Source organism: Rattus norvegicus, chromosome 1 (assembly GCF_021556685.1).
Source record: "Rattus norvegicus strain SHRSP/BbbUtx chromosome 1, alternate assembly SHRSP_T2T, whole genome shotgun sequence".
NCBI lineage: Eukaryota > Metazoa > Chordata > Mammalia > Rodentia > Muridae > Rattus > Rattus norvegicus.
The window spans coordinates 175,671,240-175,689,220 of NC_141534.1; the positions used below are offsets into that span (position 1 = coordinate 175,671,240).

The 17,981-nt window shown below is 44.0% G+C and overlaps 2 pseudogenes; one reads left to right on the plus strand and one right to left on the minus strand.

Moving 5' to 3' along the window:
* The first annotated feature begins 10,474 nt into the window (after positions 1-10,474).
* On the plus strand, positions 10,475-11,526 carry Gnai2-ps1 (G protein subunit alpha i2, pseudogene 1; annotated as a pseudogene).
* A 3,243-nt stretch (positions 11,527-14,769) lies between these two features.
* Cops7b-ps2 (COP9 signalosome subunit 7B, pseudogene 2) lies at positions 14,770-15,588 on the minus strand (annotated as a pseudogene).
* Between the last annotated feature and the right edge of the window lie 2,393 nt (positions 15,589-17,981).

Here is a 17,981-nt window from a genome sequence, read left to right on the forward strand (position 1 = left end):
CAGTGCTGCTGGACACAGGAATATAGGAACAGCCAGTCACAAGTACCTGCAGCTCTGGTCTGCACCCAGAACTGAACTGAACCAGTCAAACAGCTCCCTGCACGCAAATCCCATGGGGGAGAGAGCTGCACCCTCAGAAGCGCTGAAACTCCTGAGAAATCAGAGAAGACTACCCTCTGCCCACATTCCCGACCCAAGAGGGAATCGCCTAATGCCAGCTGTGCCCCCTGGGTGCAAGGACCTAAGAGCAGTCAGGAGCAGGACACTTCTGATTCCTGCCCATGCTGAGAGCTGAAAGGCAGTCAGCAGAAATGCCTACACAACTAAGATCAGAGCACCTTTTCCCAGAAACAGCTGAAAGAAAACAGGAAAAGCAGCAGCTCTCTGCCCCCAGACCCTGTGAGAGAGAGACCCAACCGCCTGGTCAGGTGGGCACTCCTGAGGCTGCAGAGCGGAAAAGACCACCAACACTGCTCACCCCTGCCCACATCCCTGGCCCAAGAGGAAACTGTATAAGGCCTCTGGGCTCCCGTGGGGGAGGGCCCAGGAGCGGCAGGACCCTGCCTGAGACACCACCAGAACCTGAAGGAAACAGACCAGATAAACAGTTCTCTGCACCCAAATCCGGTGGGAGGGAGAGCTGAACCTTCAGAGAGGCAGACAAGCCTGGGAAACCAGAAGAGACTGCTCTCTGCACACACATCTCGGACGCCAGAGGAAAAGGCCAAAGACCATCTGGAACCCTGGTGCACTGAAGCTCCCGGAAGGGGCGGCACAGGTCTTCCTGGTTGCTGCCGCTGCAGAGAGCCCATGGGCAGCACCCCACGAGCGAACTTGAGCCCCGGGACCACAGGTAAGACCAACTTTTCTGCTGCAAGAAAGCTGCCTGGTGAGCTTGGGACACAGGGAAGCAGAATTCCTCTAGGACCGGGCACGTTCTGTGTTTACCGGAAGTCCCACACCCGCGGATCCCGGCCCGCAGCAGCTCTCTGCCCCCAGACCCTGTGAGAGAGAGACCCAACCGCCTGGTCAGGTGGGCACTCCTGAGGCTGCAGAGCGGAAGAGACCACCAACACTGCTCACCCCTGCCCACATCCCTGGCCTAAGAGGAAACTGTATAAGGCCTCTGGGCTCCCGTGGGGGAGGGCCCAGGAGCGGCAGGACCCCTGCCTGAGACACCGCTGGAACCTGAAGGAAACAGACCGGATAAAAAGTTCTCTGCACCCAAATCCCGTGGTAGGGAGAGCTGAACCTTCAGAGAGGCAGACAAGCCTGGGAAACCAGAAGAGACTGCTCTCTGCACACACATCTCGGACGCCAGAGGAAAAAGCCAAAGACCATCTGGAACCCTGGTGCACTGAAGCTCCCGGAAACGGCGGCACAAGTCTTCCTGGTTGCTGCCGCTGCAGAGAGCCCGTGAGCAGCACCCCACGAGCGAACTTGAGCCTCGGGACCACAGGTAAGACCAAATTTTCTGCTGCAAGAAAGCTGCCTGGTGAACTCAAGACACAGGCCCACAGGAACAGCTGAAGACCTGTAGACAGGAAAAACTACACGCCCGAAAGCAGAACACTCTGTCCCCATAACTGACTGAAAGAGAGGAAAACAGGTCTACAGCACTCCTGACACACAGGCTTATAGGACAGTCTAGCCACTGTCAGAAATAGCAGAACAAAGTAACACTAGAGATAATCTGATGGTGAGAGGCAAGCGCAGGAACCCAAGCAACAGAAACCAAGACTACATGGCACCATCGGAGCCCAATTCTCCCATCAAAACAAACATGGAATATCCAAACACACCAGAAAAGCAAGATCTAGTTTCAAAATCATTTTTGATCATGATGCTGGAGGACTTCAAGAAAGACGTGAAGAACTCCCTTAGAGAACAAGTAGAAGCCTACAGAGAGGAATCGCAAAAATGCCTGAAAGAATCGCAAAAATCCCTGAAAGAATTCCAGGAAAACATAAATAAACAAGTAGAAGCCCATAGAGAGGAGACACAAAAATCCCTGAAAGAATTCCAGGAAAACACAATCAAACAGTTGAAGGAATTAAAAATGGAAATAGAAGCAATCAAGAAAGAACACATGGAAACAACCCTGGATATAGAAAACCAAAAGAAGAGACAAGGAGCTGTAGATACAAGCTTCACCAACAGAATACAAGAGATGGAAGAGGGAATCTCAGGAGCAGAAGATTCCATAGAAATCATTGACTCAACTGTCAAAGATAATGTAAAGCGGAAAAAGCTACTGGTCCAAAACATACAGGAAATCCAGGACTCAATGAGAAGATCAAACCTAAGGATAATAGGTATAGAAGAGAGTGAAGACTCCCAGCTCAAAGGACCAGTAAATATCTTCAACAAAATCATAGAAGAAAACTTCCCTAACCTAAAAAAAGAGATACCCATAGACATACAAGAAGCCTACAGAACTCCAAATAGATTGGACCAGAAAAGAAACACCTCCCGTCACATAATTGTCAAAACACCAAACGCACAAAATAAAGAAAGAATATTAAAAGCAGTAAGGGAAAAAGGTCAAGTAACATATAAAGGGAGACCTATCAGAATCACACCAGACTACCTCGGTGTGACTTTAACCAAGCAAGTAAAAGATCTGTACAATAAGAACTTCAAGACACTGAGGAAAGAAATTGAAGAAGACCTCAGAAGATGGAAAGATCTCCCATGCTCATGGATTGGCAGGATTAATATAGTAAAAATGGCCATTTTACCAAAAGCAATCTACAGAATCAATGCAATCCCCATCAAAATACCAATCCAATTATTCAAAGAGTTAGACAGAACAATTTGCAAATTCATCTGGAATAACAAAAAACCCAGGAGAGCTAAAGCTATCCTCAACAATAAAAGGACTTCAGGGGGAATCACTATCCCTGAACTCAAGCAGTATTACAGAGCAATAGTGATAAAAACTGCATGGTATTGGTACAGAGACAGACAGATAGACCAATGGAATAGAATTGAAGACCCAGAAATGAACCCACACACCTATGGTCACTTGATTTTTGACAAAGGAGCCAAAACCATCCAATGGAAAAAAGATAGCATTTTCAGCAAATGGTGCTGGTTCAACTGGAGGGCAACATGTAGAAGAATGCAGATCGATCCATGCTTATCACCCTGTACAAAGCTTAAGTCCAAGTGGATCAAAGACCTCCACATCAAACCAGATACACTCAAACTAATAGAAGAAAAACTAGGGAAGCATCTGGAACACATGGGCACTGGAAAAAATTTCCTGAACAAAACACCAATGGCTTATGCTCTAAGATTAAGAATCGACAAATGGGATCTCATAAAACTGCAAAGCTTCTGTAAGGCAAAGGACACGGTGGTTAGGACAAAACGGCAACCAACAGATTGGGAAAAGATCTTTACCAATCCTACAACAGATAGAGGCCTTATATCCAAAATATACAAAGAACTCAAGAAGTTAGACCGCAGGGAAACAAATAACCCTATTAAAAAATGGGGTTCAGAGCTAAACAAAGAATTCACAGCTGAGGAATGCCGAATGGCTGAGAAACACCTAAAGAAATGTTCAACATCTTTAGTCATAAGGGAAATGCAAATCAAAACAACCCTGAGATTTCACCTCACACCAGTGAGAATGGCTAAGATCAAATACTCAGGTGACAGCAGATGCTGGCGAGGATGTGGAGAAAGAGGAACACTCCTCCATTGTTGGTGGGATTGCAGACTGGTAAAACCATTCTGGAAATCAGTCTGGAGGTTCCTCAGAAAATTGGACATTGAACTGCCTGAGGATCCAGCTATACCTCTCTTGGGCATATACCCAAAAGATGCCTCAACATATAAAAGAGACATGTGCTCCACTATGTTCATCGCAGCCTTATTTATAATAGCCAGAAAATGGAAAGAACCCAGATGCCCTTCAACAGAGGAATGGATACAGAAAATGTGGTACATCTACACAATGGAATATTACTCAGCTATCAAAAACAACGAGTTTATGAAATTCGTAGGCAAATGGTTGGAACTGGAAAATATCATCCTGAGTGAGCTAACCCAATCACAGAAAGACATACATGGTATGCACTCATTGATAAGTGGCTTTTAGCCCAAATGCTTGAATTACCCTAGATCCGTAGAACAAACGAAACTCAAGACGGATGATCAAAATGTGAATGCTTCACTCCTTCTTTAAATGAGGAAAAAGAATACCCTTGGCAGGGAAGGGAGAGGCAAAGATTAAAACAGAGACTGAAGGAACACCCATCTGGAGCCTGCCCCACATGTGGCCCATACATATACAGCCACCCAATTAGACAAGATGGATGAAGCAAAGAAGTGCAGACCGACAGGAGCCGGATGTAGATCGCTCCTGAGAGACACAGCCAGAATACAGCAAATACAGAGGCGAATGCCAGCAGCAAACCACTGAACTGAGAATAGGTCCCCAGGTGAAGGAATCAGAGAAAGAACTGGAAGAGCTGAAGGGGCTCGAGACCCCAAAAGTACAATATCAAGCAACCAGAGCTTCCAGGGACTAAGCCACTACCTAAATACTATACATGGACTGACCCTGGACTCTGACCCCATAGGTAGCAATGAATATCCTAGTAAGAGCACCAGTGGAAGGGGAAGCCCTGGGTCCTGCTAAGACTGAACCCCCAGTGAACTAGACTATGGGGGGAGGGCGGCAATGGGGGGAGGGTTGGGAGGGGAACACCCATAAGGAAGGGGAGGGGGGAGGGGGATGTTTGCCCAGAAACCGGGAAAGGGAATAACACTTGAAATGTATATAAGAAATACTCAAGTTAATAAAAAAAAAAAATACCCAAGTTAATAAAGACAGAGGGAAAAAAGTTGTTTCACTAGGGCACTTTGTCGTAGCAAAAATAAATAACTAAGAAGTGTAAAACAAAATAAAAAAGAAAAGAAAACAGGAAAACACTTCTGCTGGAGTCCTGACACAGAGGCCTACAGGAGGATGAAGTCACTGTCAGAAACAGCAAGACAACCAAACACCAGAGACAACCTGATGGTGAGAGGCAAGCACAGGAACATAAGCAACAGAAACCAAGACTATTTGGCATCTTCAGAGCCCAGTTTTCCCACCAAAGAAAATACTGGATATCCAAACACACTGGAAAAGGAAGATTTAGATTTAAAATCACATTTTATGATAATGATGGAGGACTTTGAAAAGGACATAAATAACTCCCTTAAAGAAATAAAGGACAACACAAGTAAACAAGTAGAAGCCCTTAAAGAAGAAACACAAAAATCCCTGAAAGAATTACAGGAAAACTCAACCAAACAGGTGAAGGAAATGAACAAAACCATCCAGGATTTTAAAATGGAAATAGAAACAATAAAGAAAGCACAAAGGGAGGCAACCCTGGAGCTAGAAAACCTAAGGAAGAGACCAGGAGTCATAGATACAAGCATCACCAACAGAATACAGGCGATAGAAGAGAGAATCTCAGGGGCAGAAGATACCATAGAAAACATTGACACAACCATCAAAGATATGTGTAAAACACATAAAGCTCCTAGTCCAAAACATCCAGGAAATCCAGGACACAATGAGAAGATCAAACCTAAGGAAAATAGGTATAGAAGAGAGTTAAAGGGCCAGTAAGTAACTTCAACAAAATTATAGAATAAAACTTCCCTAACCTAAAGAAAGAGATGCCCATGAACATACAAGAAGCCTACAGAACTCCAAATAGACTGGACCAGAAGAGAAATTCCTCCCATCACATAATAGTCAAGACACCAAATGCACAAAACAAAGAAAGAATTTTAAAAGCAGTAAGGGGAAAAGGTGAAGTGACATATAAAGGCAGACCTATCAGAATTACACCAGACTTCTCACCAGAGACTATGAAAGCCAGAAGATCCTGGACAGATGTCATATAGACCCTAACAGACCACAAATACCAGCCCAGGCTACTATATCCAGCAAAAATCTCAATTAACATAGATGGAGAAACGAAGATATTCCATGACAAACCCAAATTTACATAATATCTTTCTACAAATCCAGTCCTACAAAGGATAATAGATGGAAAACTCCAACACAAAAAGGGAAATTATGCTGAACAAAAAGCAAGAATGAGGGGTTGGGGATTTAGCTCAGTGGTAGAGCGCTTGCCTAGGAAGTGCAAGGCCCTGGGTTCGGTCCCCAGCTCCGAAAAAAAGAACCAAAAAAAAAAAAAAAAAAAAAGCAAGAATGAAATCTCCTTACAATAAAACCAAAAGAGAGACACACAAACACAATCCACCTCCAACAACGAAAATAACAGGAAGTGAAAATCACTATTACTTAAAAGCTCTCAACATCAACAGACTCAATCCCCCCCCCAAAAAAAAAAGACATAGACTAACAGACTGAATATGTAAAGAGGACCCAGCATTTTGCTGCATACAGGAAACACATGTCAGAGACAAAGACAGACACTACCTCAGAGTGAAAGGCTGGAAAACAACTTTCCAAGCAAATGGCCCAAAGAAACAACCTGGAGTTGTCATTCTAATATCTAATATAATTGACTTTCAACCAAAAGTTATCAAAAAGGATGAGGAAGGACACTTCATATTTCTCAAAGGAAAAATCCAAGATGAACTCTCAACCCTAAATATCTATACTCCAAATGCAAGGGTACCTACATTCATAAAAGAAACCTTACTAAAGCTAAATTACATATTGCATCTCGCACAGTAATAGTAAGAGATTTCAAAACCACACTCTCATCAATGGACAGATCATCGAAACAGAAATTAAATAGAGACAGAGAAACTAACAGAAATTATGAACCAAATGGATTTAACAGATATTTATAGAACATTCCATCCTAAAACAAAAGGATCTATCTTCTTCTCAGCACCTAATGGTACCTTCTCCAAAACTGACCCTATAATCAGTCACAAAACAGGCCTCAACAGAAAGATATAAATAATCCCATGCATCCTATCAGATCACCATGGTCTTCAGTAACAATGATAAGGAAAGAACACCCACATATACGTGAAAGTTGAACAACACTCTACTCAATGACAACTTGATCAAGGAAGAAATAAAGAAAGAAATTAAAGACACTTTAGAATTTAATGAAAGTGAAGATACAATATACCCAAACTTGTGGGACACAATGAAAACGGTGCTAAGAGGAAAACTCATAGCTCTGAGTGCCTGCAAAAAGAAACAGGAGAGAGCATATGTCAGCAGCTTGAAAACACCTAAAAGTTCTCGAACAAAAAGAAATAAATAAACCCAAGAGGAGTAGAAGGCAGGAAATAATCAAACTCAGGAGTGAAAATCTACCAAGTAGAAATGAGAAGGACTATACAAAGAATCAACAAAACCAGGAGCTGGTTCTTTGAGAAAATCAACAGAACAGATAAACCCTTACCCAGACTAACCTGAGGCCACAGGGAGTGTATCTAAATTAACAAAATCAGATATGAAAAGACAGACATAACAACAGAATCTGAGGAAATTAAAAAAAATCATCAGATCCTACTACAAAAGCCTATATTCAACAAAAATGGAAAAACCGGAGGAAATGGACAATTTTCAAGACAGACACCAGATACCAAGGTTAAATCAGGAACAAATAAACCATATAAAGAACCCCATAACTCCTAAAATTGTAGAAGCAGTTATTAAAAGTTTCCCAACCAAAAAGAGCACAGGATCAGATGAGTTTAGTGCCAAATTCTATCAGACCTTCATAGAAGACCTCAAACCAAATACTGTCCAAACTATTCCACAAAATTGAAACAGACAGAGCACTACCGAATTCCTTCTATGAAGCCACAATTACTCTTATACTGAAACCATACAAAGACCAAACAAAGAAAGACAAATTCAGACCAATTTCCCTTATGAATATTGATGCAAAAATACTCAATACAATTCTTGCAAAACAAATCCAAAACAAACACACAAACACACACACAAAACAACAACAAAAAAACAAAAAACAAACAAACAAACAAACAAAAAAAAGATCATCCATCATGATCAAGTAGGCTTCATCTCAGGGATGCAGGGATGGTTGAATATATAGAAATCCATCAACATAATTCACAAGATAATTCAAAGATAAGAACCACATGATCATTTCATTAGATGCTGAGAAAGCATTTGACAAAATTCAACATCCATTCATCATAAAAGTCCAGGAAAGATCAGGAATAAAAAGCCCATACCTAAAATAGTAAAAACAATATACAGCAAAGCAGTAGCTAAAATCAAAATAAATGGAGAGAAACTTGAAGAAATCCCACTAAAATCAGGTACTAGACAAGACTGCCACTATCTCCCTACTTATTCAATATAGTTCTTGAAGTTCTAGCCAGAGCAATCAGACAACGAAAGGAAGTCAAGGGGATTCAGATTGGTAAAGAAGAAGTCAAAATATCACTATTTGCAGATGATATGATAGTGTACTTAAGTGACCCCAAAAGTTCCACCAGAGAACTACTTAAACAACTTGAGCAAAGTGTCAGGGAATAAAATTAACTCAAACAAATCAGTAACCTTCCTCCACTCGAAGGATAAACAGGCAGAGAAAGAAATTAGGGAAATGACACTCTTCCCAATACTGCCAAATAACATGAAATATCTTGGTGTGACCTTAACCAAGCAAGTGAAAGATCTGTATGACGAGAACTTCAAGTCTCTGAAGAAAGAAATTGAGGAAGATCTTAGAAGATGGAAAGATCTTCCATGCTCATGGATTGGCAGGATTAATATAGTAATTTTGCCATTTTGCCAAAATCAATCTACAGATTCAATGCAATCCCCATCAAAATCCCTACTCAATTCTTTATAAAGATAGAAAGAACAATTTGCAAATTCTTTTGGAATAGCAAAAAACCCAGGATATCTAAAACTATACTCAACAATAAATGAACTTCTGGTGGAATCACCATCCCTGACTTAAAGCAGTATTACAGAGCAATAGTCATAAAAACTGTATGGTATTGGTACAGACACAGGCAAATAGATCAGTGGAATAGAATTGAAGACCCGGAAATGAACCCACACACCTATGGGCACTTCATCTTTGACAAAGGAGCTAAAACCACCCAATGGAAGAAAGATAGCATTTTCAACGAATGGTGCTGGAGGTCAGCATGTAGAAGAATGCAAATCGATCCATTCTTATCACCATGGACAAAACTTAAGTCCAAGTGGATCAAGGACCTCCACATCAAACCAGATACACTCAAACTAACAGAAGAAAAAGTGAGAAAGAATCTCGAACACGTGGGCACTGGGGAAATTTTCCTGAACACAACACCAATGGCTTATGCTCTACGATCAAGAATCGACAAATGGGACCTCATAAAACTGCAAAGCTTCTGTCAGGCAAAAGACACTGTTGTTAGGACAAAACGGCAACCAACAGATTGGGAAAAGATCTTTACCAATCCTACATCTGATAGAGGGCTAATATCCAAAATATACAAAGAACTCAAGAAGTTAGACTCCAGAGAGCCAAATCACCCTATTAACAAATGGGGTACAGAGCTAAACATAACATTCTCAGATGGGGATTATCGAATGGCCAAAAAGCACCTAAAGAAATGTTCAACATCCTTAGTGATCAGGGAAATGCAAATAAAAACAACCCTGAGATTCTACCTCATACCAGTCAGAATGGCTAAGATAAAAAAATCAGGTGGCAGTAGGTTCTGGCAAAGATGTGGAGAAAGAGGAACACTCCTCCACTGTTGGTGGGATTGTAAACTGGTACAACCACTCTGGAATCAATCCGGAGGGTCCTCAGAAAATTTGACATTCCACTACCTGAGGACCCAGCTATACCTCTCTTGGGCATATACCCAAAAGATGCTCCAACATACAACAAAAACACATGCTCCACTATGTTCATAGCAGCCTTATTTATAATAGCCAGAAGCTGGAAAGAACCCAGATGCCCTTCAACAGAGGAATGGATTCAAAAAATGTAGTACATCTACACAATGGAGTAGTACTCAGCTATAAAAAACAATGGCTTCATGAAATTCATAGGTAAATGGATGGAACTGGAAAATATCCTCCTGAGTGAGGTAACCCAATCACAGAAAAACATACTTGGTATGCACTCATTGATAAATGAATATTAGTCCCAAAGCTCGAATTACCCAAGAGGCAATACAGGGAATACAGGAAGCATAAGAAGAAGGATGACCAAAATGCGGATGCTCCCACTCCTTTTTTATTTTTTTCGGAGCTGGGGACCGAACCCAGGGCCTTGAGCTTGCTAGGCAAACGCTCTACCACTGAGCTAAATCCACAACCCTCCCACTCCTTCTTAAAAGGGGGAACAAAGGCAGTTGCTAGTACCTGAGGACCTGAGAGCTTCCTACAGAGGACTGGCAGTGGGAGCAGAGTGGGTCCCGCGGGGCCGAACCAGGCTGTGTGCCCTGTGGGAGCCAGTCCAGGCCGGTGGACGGCAGGATGGGCTGCACCGTGAGCACAGAGGACAAGGTGGCAGCCAAGCGCTCTAAGATGATGAACAAGAACCTGCGTGAGGATGGAGAGAAGGCAGCATGGAAGGTGAAGTTGCTTCTGTTTGGTGCTGGAGAATTAGGGAAGAGCACCATCTTCAAGCCGATGAAGATCATCTATGAGAACAGTTACTCAGAGGAGGAGTGCGGACAGTACCATGCAGTTGTCTACAGCAACACCAACCAATCTATCATGGCCATCGTCAAGCCCATGGGCAACCTGCAGATCGACTTTGCTGACCCCGAGCATGTGGATGACGCCAGGCAGCTGTTTGCACTGTCCTGTGCTGCTGCAGAGCAAGGTATGCTTCCTGAAGACCTGATGGGCATCATCCGGAGGCTCTGGGCTGACCATGGTGTGCAAACCTGCTTTAGCCGCTCACCGGAATACCAGCTCAAGAACTCAGCCACTTACTACCTGAAGGATCTGGAGCACATTGCACAATGACTATATCCCTATGCAGCAGGATGTGCTGCGGACCCGTGTGAAGACCACAGGTATCGTTGAAACACACTTCACCTTCAAGGACTTACACTTTAAGATGTTTGATGTGGGTGGTCAGCGATCTGAGCAGAAGAAGTAGATCCACTGCTTTGAGGGTGTCACGGCCATTATCTTCTGTGTCGCCTTGAGCGCCTATGACTTGGTTCTGGCTAGGATGAGGAGATGAATCGCATGCATGAGAGCGTGAAGCTGTTTGATAGCATCTGCAATAACAAGTGATTCACAGACACCTCCATCATCCTCTTCCTCAACAAGAAGGACCTGGTCACACAGAGCTCCTGACTATCTGTTTCCCTGAGTACACAGGGGCTAACAAGTATGATGAGGTAGCCAGCTACATCCAGAGCAAGTTTGAGGACTTGAATAAATGCAAAGACACCAAGGAGATCTACACACATTTCACGTGTGCCACCAACACCAAGAACGTGCAGTTTGTGTTTGATGCCATCACTGACGTCATCATCAAGAACAACCTGAAGGACTGTGGCTTCTTCTGAGGGGCAGTGGACCTGGCAGGACAGGCCACCACCGACTCTGCTCCCCACTACTCATGAGAAAGATGGGGGCAAGAAGACCATGCTCCTTGCCTGTTTCCCCAGTTGCCTCTCCCATCTCTTCTCTCTGTTCTCAGCTTCCCTGTCCCTTCCCTCAGCTCTAGACTTAGGGGATGGGTTGCCACAGGCCTCCCTGTCATCTAAAACCCACCTTTGACTGAGGTTCCAGGAATGGCCATGGTACATCCTTTCTGGGCACCCATTTGGATTTCTAACCATTGTCTTGTTCATTGGGGTGAGCGGGGAGCTCATGCAGAGTTTCCCAAGGCCTATGTCTGGAGAGGTACCAACTCCTCCAGCCTAGACCTCTGGCTTTGTCCCAACACCAGCCTTGACCCAAGTCCAAATGTTTACAGGGAGCTTCCTGCCTACCCTCTGCGGGACTCTCTGCAGCTTGGAGGCCCCAATGGAAAAAGCACAAGAGGTGTGAGAGACACTACCATTACTGGAGACAAAGCCACCTGCTCATTCTCGTAGCTTTAATAAAAAGAAAAAGGAAGGAAAGGAGAAAAGAAAAAGAAAAACTGCAAATCTAGAAAACATTTTAGAGAAACCTATTTAAAACTGTCAGGTCCTGACCAGCATCCCTACCCCTACACCCAACCCCTTTCCAGAGATTCCATGCCTTGAGTGTGTCTGCCTGTTTACACCCATCCCTCTTTGGGCGGCCCCCTGCCCTGCCCTCCATGGAATTGTTCCAAACAACTGCCAATGTCACTGAGGGTCCTACCCTGAAGCCCTGGGCCCAGGTTCCATTAACCTAAATGTAACTCCTTAGCGCTAATCTAGGAACCACTGGTGGGGGTAAGGCCTCTCACACCTTGGCCCCAGGTCCGGGACCTCCAGCGTTGAACACTTCCTTGCTTTTTTCACGTTTTATGGAATTGTTCACATGATTTGAAATAATAAAATGTAGAAAGAAAAAACAAACAAAGCAAAACAAAAAAAGTGGGGGGACAAAAATGTCCATAGGACATATGGAGGCAAAGTTTAGAACAAAGACTGAAGGAACGGCCACTCAGAGCCTGCCCCACATGTGGCCCATACATATACAGCCACCAAAACTAGATAAGATTGATGAAGCTAAAGAGTGCATGCTGAAAGGAACCGGATATAGATCTCTCCTGAGAGACACATCCAGAGCATGTCCAATACAGAGGTCAATGCTAGCAGCAAACCACCGAACTGAGAATGGGACCCCCTTTGGGGGAGTTGGAGGAAGGATTGAAGGAGCTGAGGAGGTTTGCAACCCTATAAGAACAACAATGCCAACCAACCAGAGCTTCCAGTGACTAAACCACTACTCAGGGACTGCACATGTACTGACCCAGGGCTCCAAGTGCATATGTAGCACAGGATGGCCTTGTTGGGGCATCAGTGGAAGGGGAAGCCCTTGGTCCTGCCAAGGTTGGATCCCCAGTAAAGGGAAATGTTGGGGACGGGGGTGGTAAGGGGGATGGATGGAGGGGGAAACAACCATATGGGGGAGGGGAGGGGATAGGGGATTTACAGACAAGAAACCAGAAAAGAGAATAACATTTGAAATGTAAATAAAGAAATATATCTAATAAATAATCACACAAAAAAAAAGAATAAGGTATGTTGGGAAATCCCACAATAAAATCTTAAATAAATAAATAAATGTATGTTAGAGGAGGCCATGTTTGTTCCATAGGCAGCTTCAATGCACACTGCCTGGAGCCCAAAGCAAAGAGCCTCCAGAGTGTTGTAGAACAGAAGCACTGAGGCTAGTGCTTCAGTTGAGACTGAGAGCTGCTGCATTCTGGAGAGGAGAATGAGGCTGCACCAGACCTCATGCTCTGACCCTAAAAAACACTGGGGCCCCATGGTGGAACTTGCAAGGTGACAGATGGACAGACAGCTCCAGGGATACATCTTTTGTGAGTTGTCATCCATGCTGGGCTGTATTTGTCAGTGTTACAGCTGCCTTTGGGTCAAGTAGGCTCCTACAAGTAATCCCTCCCCCATCCTCCAGTAAATAACCCCAAAACTCTCATTCATTCATGAGTCTAGTCTCACACCTTTGGTCTGCCAATGGGTGGTAAGTCTGGACTAAGTAGGTGTTTGTTCAGTCATATCCATAAAAAGTCATGGAGGTACCAAAATCTTGAGTTTGGTGTGAGGGTTTTATTATAAAACAGCATAATTTCTTTTGTTTTACAGCTTTTTTTTAATTCTCTAATTTTTTTTAGAAAAAAAGCATGTTGAAATGTATTAGAATCAACCTGTACAAAAACAGTTGAAATATAACCTGAAACTGTTCAAATTCAGAAAGTCTAGACAAGTCCTTTTCTCTGACCAGGAGTAGAGTATGATGTCGTACTCTGGGTTGCCAACCAAGGAGGGGCGGGAAGGAAGGAGAAAGAAGCAGTAATAGTCCTTCACCAGTCTGAGGGGCTTTTGCACCACCACTTCTACCCCAGAGGCAGCCAAGAGGCCTGAAAGATTTTAGGAGAGCAAATGTTGGCAGACAATCCTGGTGGGCAGCTGGGCCTAAATGCCTAATCAGGGCTGAGCAGTCAGAGGCAGCAGGAAGAGTAGCCAGCAGAGGACACCAAGATAGGAGAAACACCTTCTGCCATCCACAGACCCAAGCAATCTCCACTGGTATCAGACACCAGAGGTTGGTCAACCTAGTGCCCCAACTCAATGAGAGATCCTAGCTGGGCTTACGAGGCTGAAAATCCAAAGGTTTAGTAAACATAGCCCAGCACCAGACACCTCACCATTGTGAGTACTGTGGTACATGGGGCTGGAGAAGCAAGGCACCCTCTTCACTCAGGGAGGAGCCACTTCCACAGTCACCCCTCAGAGCTCAGTAAACTGCCTCCAGCTTAGAACCAGCCTGATAAAATAACAGGGGCCAAGAACAACTGGGAGGGAGGTAGCCAGCCCATCACAGACACGAGGACCCTGCAGGGAAGCTGGGCAGTGTTGGATCATGTTAAGATGGCATCCATTGAGCCCCTGAGTCTGAAGGGAACAACTAGGAAAGGAGGCATGGAAGGAGCAATCATTTTCTGCAACAGTACTAATGGATGGAGAGGTACTGGTGAGGGGCGGGCAAATCTGGAACTCACTGCAGTTAGAGAGGGGAGGAAATGGGCCCTGGTGTCCCCTCCTGACCTGACGCAGGCCTGCTGGTGCCAGCTGCCCCAGCTGGCCCTAGTGGCGGCTGGAGACGAGACCTTTCACTTTGGACACCTTCCTTGTGGGTTGCCTCTGCTCAGTATGGGGAGACACTCCCCTTCAGCCAGTTGCTGCTCCATTTCCTGAGCTGAGGATGCTGCTGCTGCTTTGAGTGGCTTCTTAATATTGCTAACCTCGGCTTTCACCTGCCGCTGAGTCTGGTGGTTCTCTTTGTACTGGTTGGCTCCCAGAACTTGCTGCTCAATGCCCAAGAGAACTGCCTCACAGCTGTCACACCATTCATGCAAGGTCTTGACAATATTATTGATATCTTTCTTCCAGATGTCACGGCCAGTGCAGAAATCCACTTGTAGGAGCTGATTTCGCTGGTCCAGCTTGCCCTGGATGATGTCAGTGTAGACTAGCCTCTTCTAGTTCCCTGAGATTCCTCATCTTCAGGTCCTTCAGCAGCACAGAATAGGGGATACACTTCATTCTTGATGCCAAACTCACGATGGTAAGATGCTTCTGCTGGGCTGCACTCAGTTCTGCCAGGCTCTCCTTGTTGGCTATGAAATCCGGGTATGTAGCGCAGGCAAGCAGGTTCAGCAACTGCAAATATACAGCATTGGCTCCTTCTGCAAGCTCCTGAACATTCGCCAGCTCCAGCAGTTCTCCAGAAACATAAACTCCAGGAGCCTCCAGGACCCGGCTTATGAGAGTGGTGAGGGCTAAGCCACTGGTACCTTTAGCTAATAAAATAAGCTGCTCCAAGAGGTTACTTGAGGGTTTCTGTTCACCTGCCATTCTCTGGTCTTAAGATCTGTCCCCGCCAACTCTCTATTCTCTTCGCCGATGTCTCTAATCTTTTTTTTTTTACAGTCCAGACTTTGTCCCCCTCCTGGTCCACCCTCCAACTATTCCATATCCCACACCTCCTCCCCAACCCTGTCTCCAAAAGGATGTCCCCACACCTGCCCACTCCCTGAGGCCCCAAGTCTCTCAAGGGTTAGGTGCATCTTCTCTGACTGAGTCCAGACCTGGAAGACCTCTGCTGTGTATGTGTTGGAGGCCTCATATCAACTGATGTATGCTGCCTGGTTGGTGGTTCAGTGTCTGAGAGATCATGGGGTCCAGGTCAGTTGAGACTGCTGGTCTTCTTATGGGGTTGCCCTCCTCCTCAGCTTCTTCCACATTTTTCCAAATTCAGCCACAGAGGTCACCAGCTTCTGTCCATTGGTTGGGTGTAAATATCTGCATTTGACTCTTTCAGCTGCTTGTTGGGCCTTTTGGTAGGCAGTCATGATAGGCCCCTATTTGTAAGCACACCGTAGCATCGTGATAGTGTCAGGCCTCAGGGCCCAAGGAGGCAAACAAGCCGAAGGGACCAAGTGAGGATGTTTCAATCCCACTTGGGAGGGAGAAGAAAGCAACCACAGAAGGGGGAGATGGAGGAAGGGACCTGGCTGGGAAAGGCAACAGGGAGGGGAAGAGGGAAATAAGATCAGGTATTGGGTTGGGGGAACAGGACTGAAGCACTGAGGGCCAGCAGAAAGAATGGAAACAGGCAACCTCAGGAGGTGGCGGGGGGGGACCCCTAGAATGTACCAGAGACCTGGGAAGTGAGCGACTCTCAGAACTCAAGGGGAGGGACCTTAGATGAAATGCCCTACAGTGGGGAGAGGAAACTTGTAGAGTCCAACTCCAGTAAAAAGACAGGGCATCAAGTGGAGGAATGAGGTTGCCATCCCACAGTCAAAAACTCTGACCCAGAATTGTTCCTGTCTGAAAGAACTGTAGGAACAAAAATGGAGAAGAGCCTGAGGCAAAGGAGGTCCAGTGATAGGCCCAAATTGAGATAAAACAGCATAATCTTTTAAGATACCGATATCAATTGATTTTAAGCTCTAGATACTTTCCCATTGAATCTCTCCCTGCCCACTCACATCATTTCTCTACAACATCACATTCCAGAGTTTGCAAAGTCATTCCATCCTCCAGCACACGACTCTTTGTCACTATGTTATGCAGTTTGCTTTGCAAGAAATTATCAACTGGAAAATTGAGTTTCCAGCAGTACAACTGACCATTCCTACTGAAACTGGGGCTTTGTTGCTTCTGAAAAATTAAATTCAATTTATTTATAATTCTGTTCACATCGTTTTATGTAGACTATAATATTGTTAAAGATTTGCTTCATTTTTAAATGTTTGTGTGCCTGTGCCAATGCACATGTGTGAATTTTCATGTCTGAGTGCAGGTGCCTGTGGAAACAAGAAAACTCCCGAGAGCCGGAGTTACATCTGTTGTAATCCACCGGAAGTGGATATTGAAAACAGAACTCAGCTCCTCTACAAGAACAGCAAGAGTTCTTAAGTGTTGGGACAGCCATAGACTACAATAGTTAGGAAGTATTTCACCAGGATGAAGGTCAGTTTTCTCTTCAAAGTATTATCCAGGCATTTATTTAATAGTCTGATTATTCAAATGTATTACAGTGGGAGAAGTATACTATAACATACATTTTAAAACCCAATTGTGTGTCAGCTGATTAACACATAATCAAAATGCAGTATATACATACATTAGTTATTCAGATGTAAGGCAATATAAGTATTTTCACAACATGGGAAAGCTTGGAAAACACTATACTAAGTGAAATAAAGAAAAAGCCACTCCTATAATAGCCAAATGTGATGGTTACTGCCTCCAATCCTATTACTCAAGAAGGTGAGACAGGAAGATCACAAATTTGAAGACAACGTGGACTAAACAGCAAGATCTTATCTCAAAACAAATAAAAGAACAAAAATTTACTGTTTGGTTCTGTTTAAACGAAATATTCAGAGCATAAATGTCCATAGAAACAGAAAGTGGAACTTGTGTTTATCCAGGGTTGGCAAGAACAGCAAATGAGGAGTTGAGTTCTTGTACACTATTAAAAATTATTCCACAAATTGATCAGAGTGATGGCTAGTACCTTAAAAGGATAATATTGAGGTATGTAAATTATATTCCAATTGAAAAAAATTCTAATGAAATAGTCCTTAATATTTATTGAAATAATTCATATGTAGCAGGCAATTACATATTTAATCTCACCTAATAATATCTTGTCTGGTTTATAACTAATCATATAATTAACCAGCATTATCAAATGTATGGTATTATCCCAGACACTGAAAAGTAGGTTGATAAAATAAAATAGAACGACTCTACAAACCAATTGATGAAATAAAATAGAACCA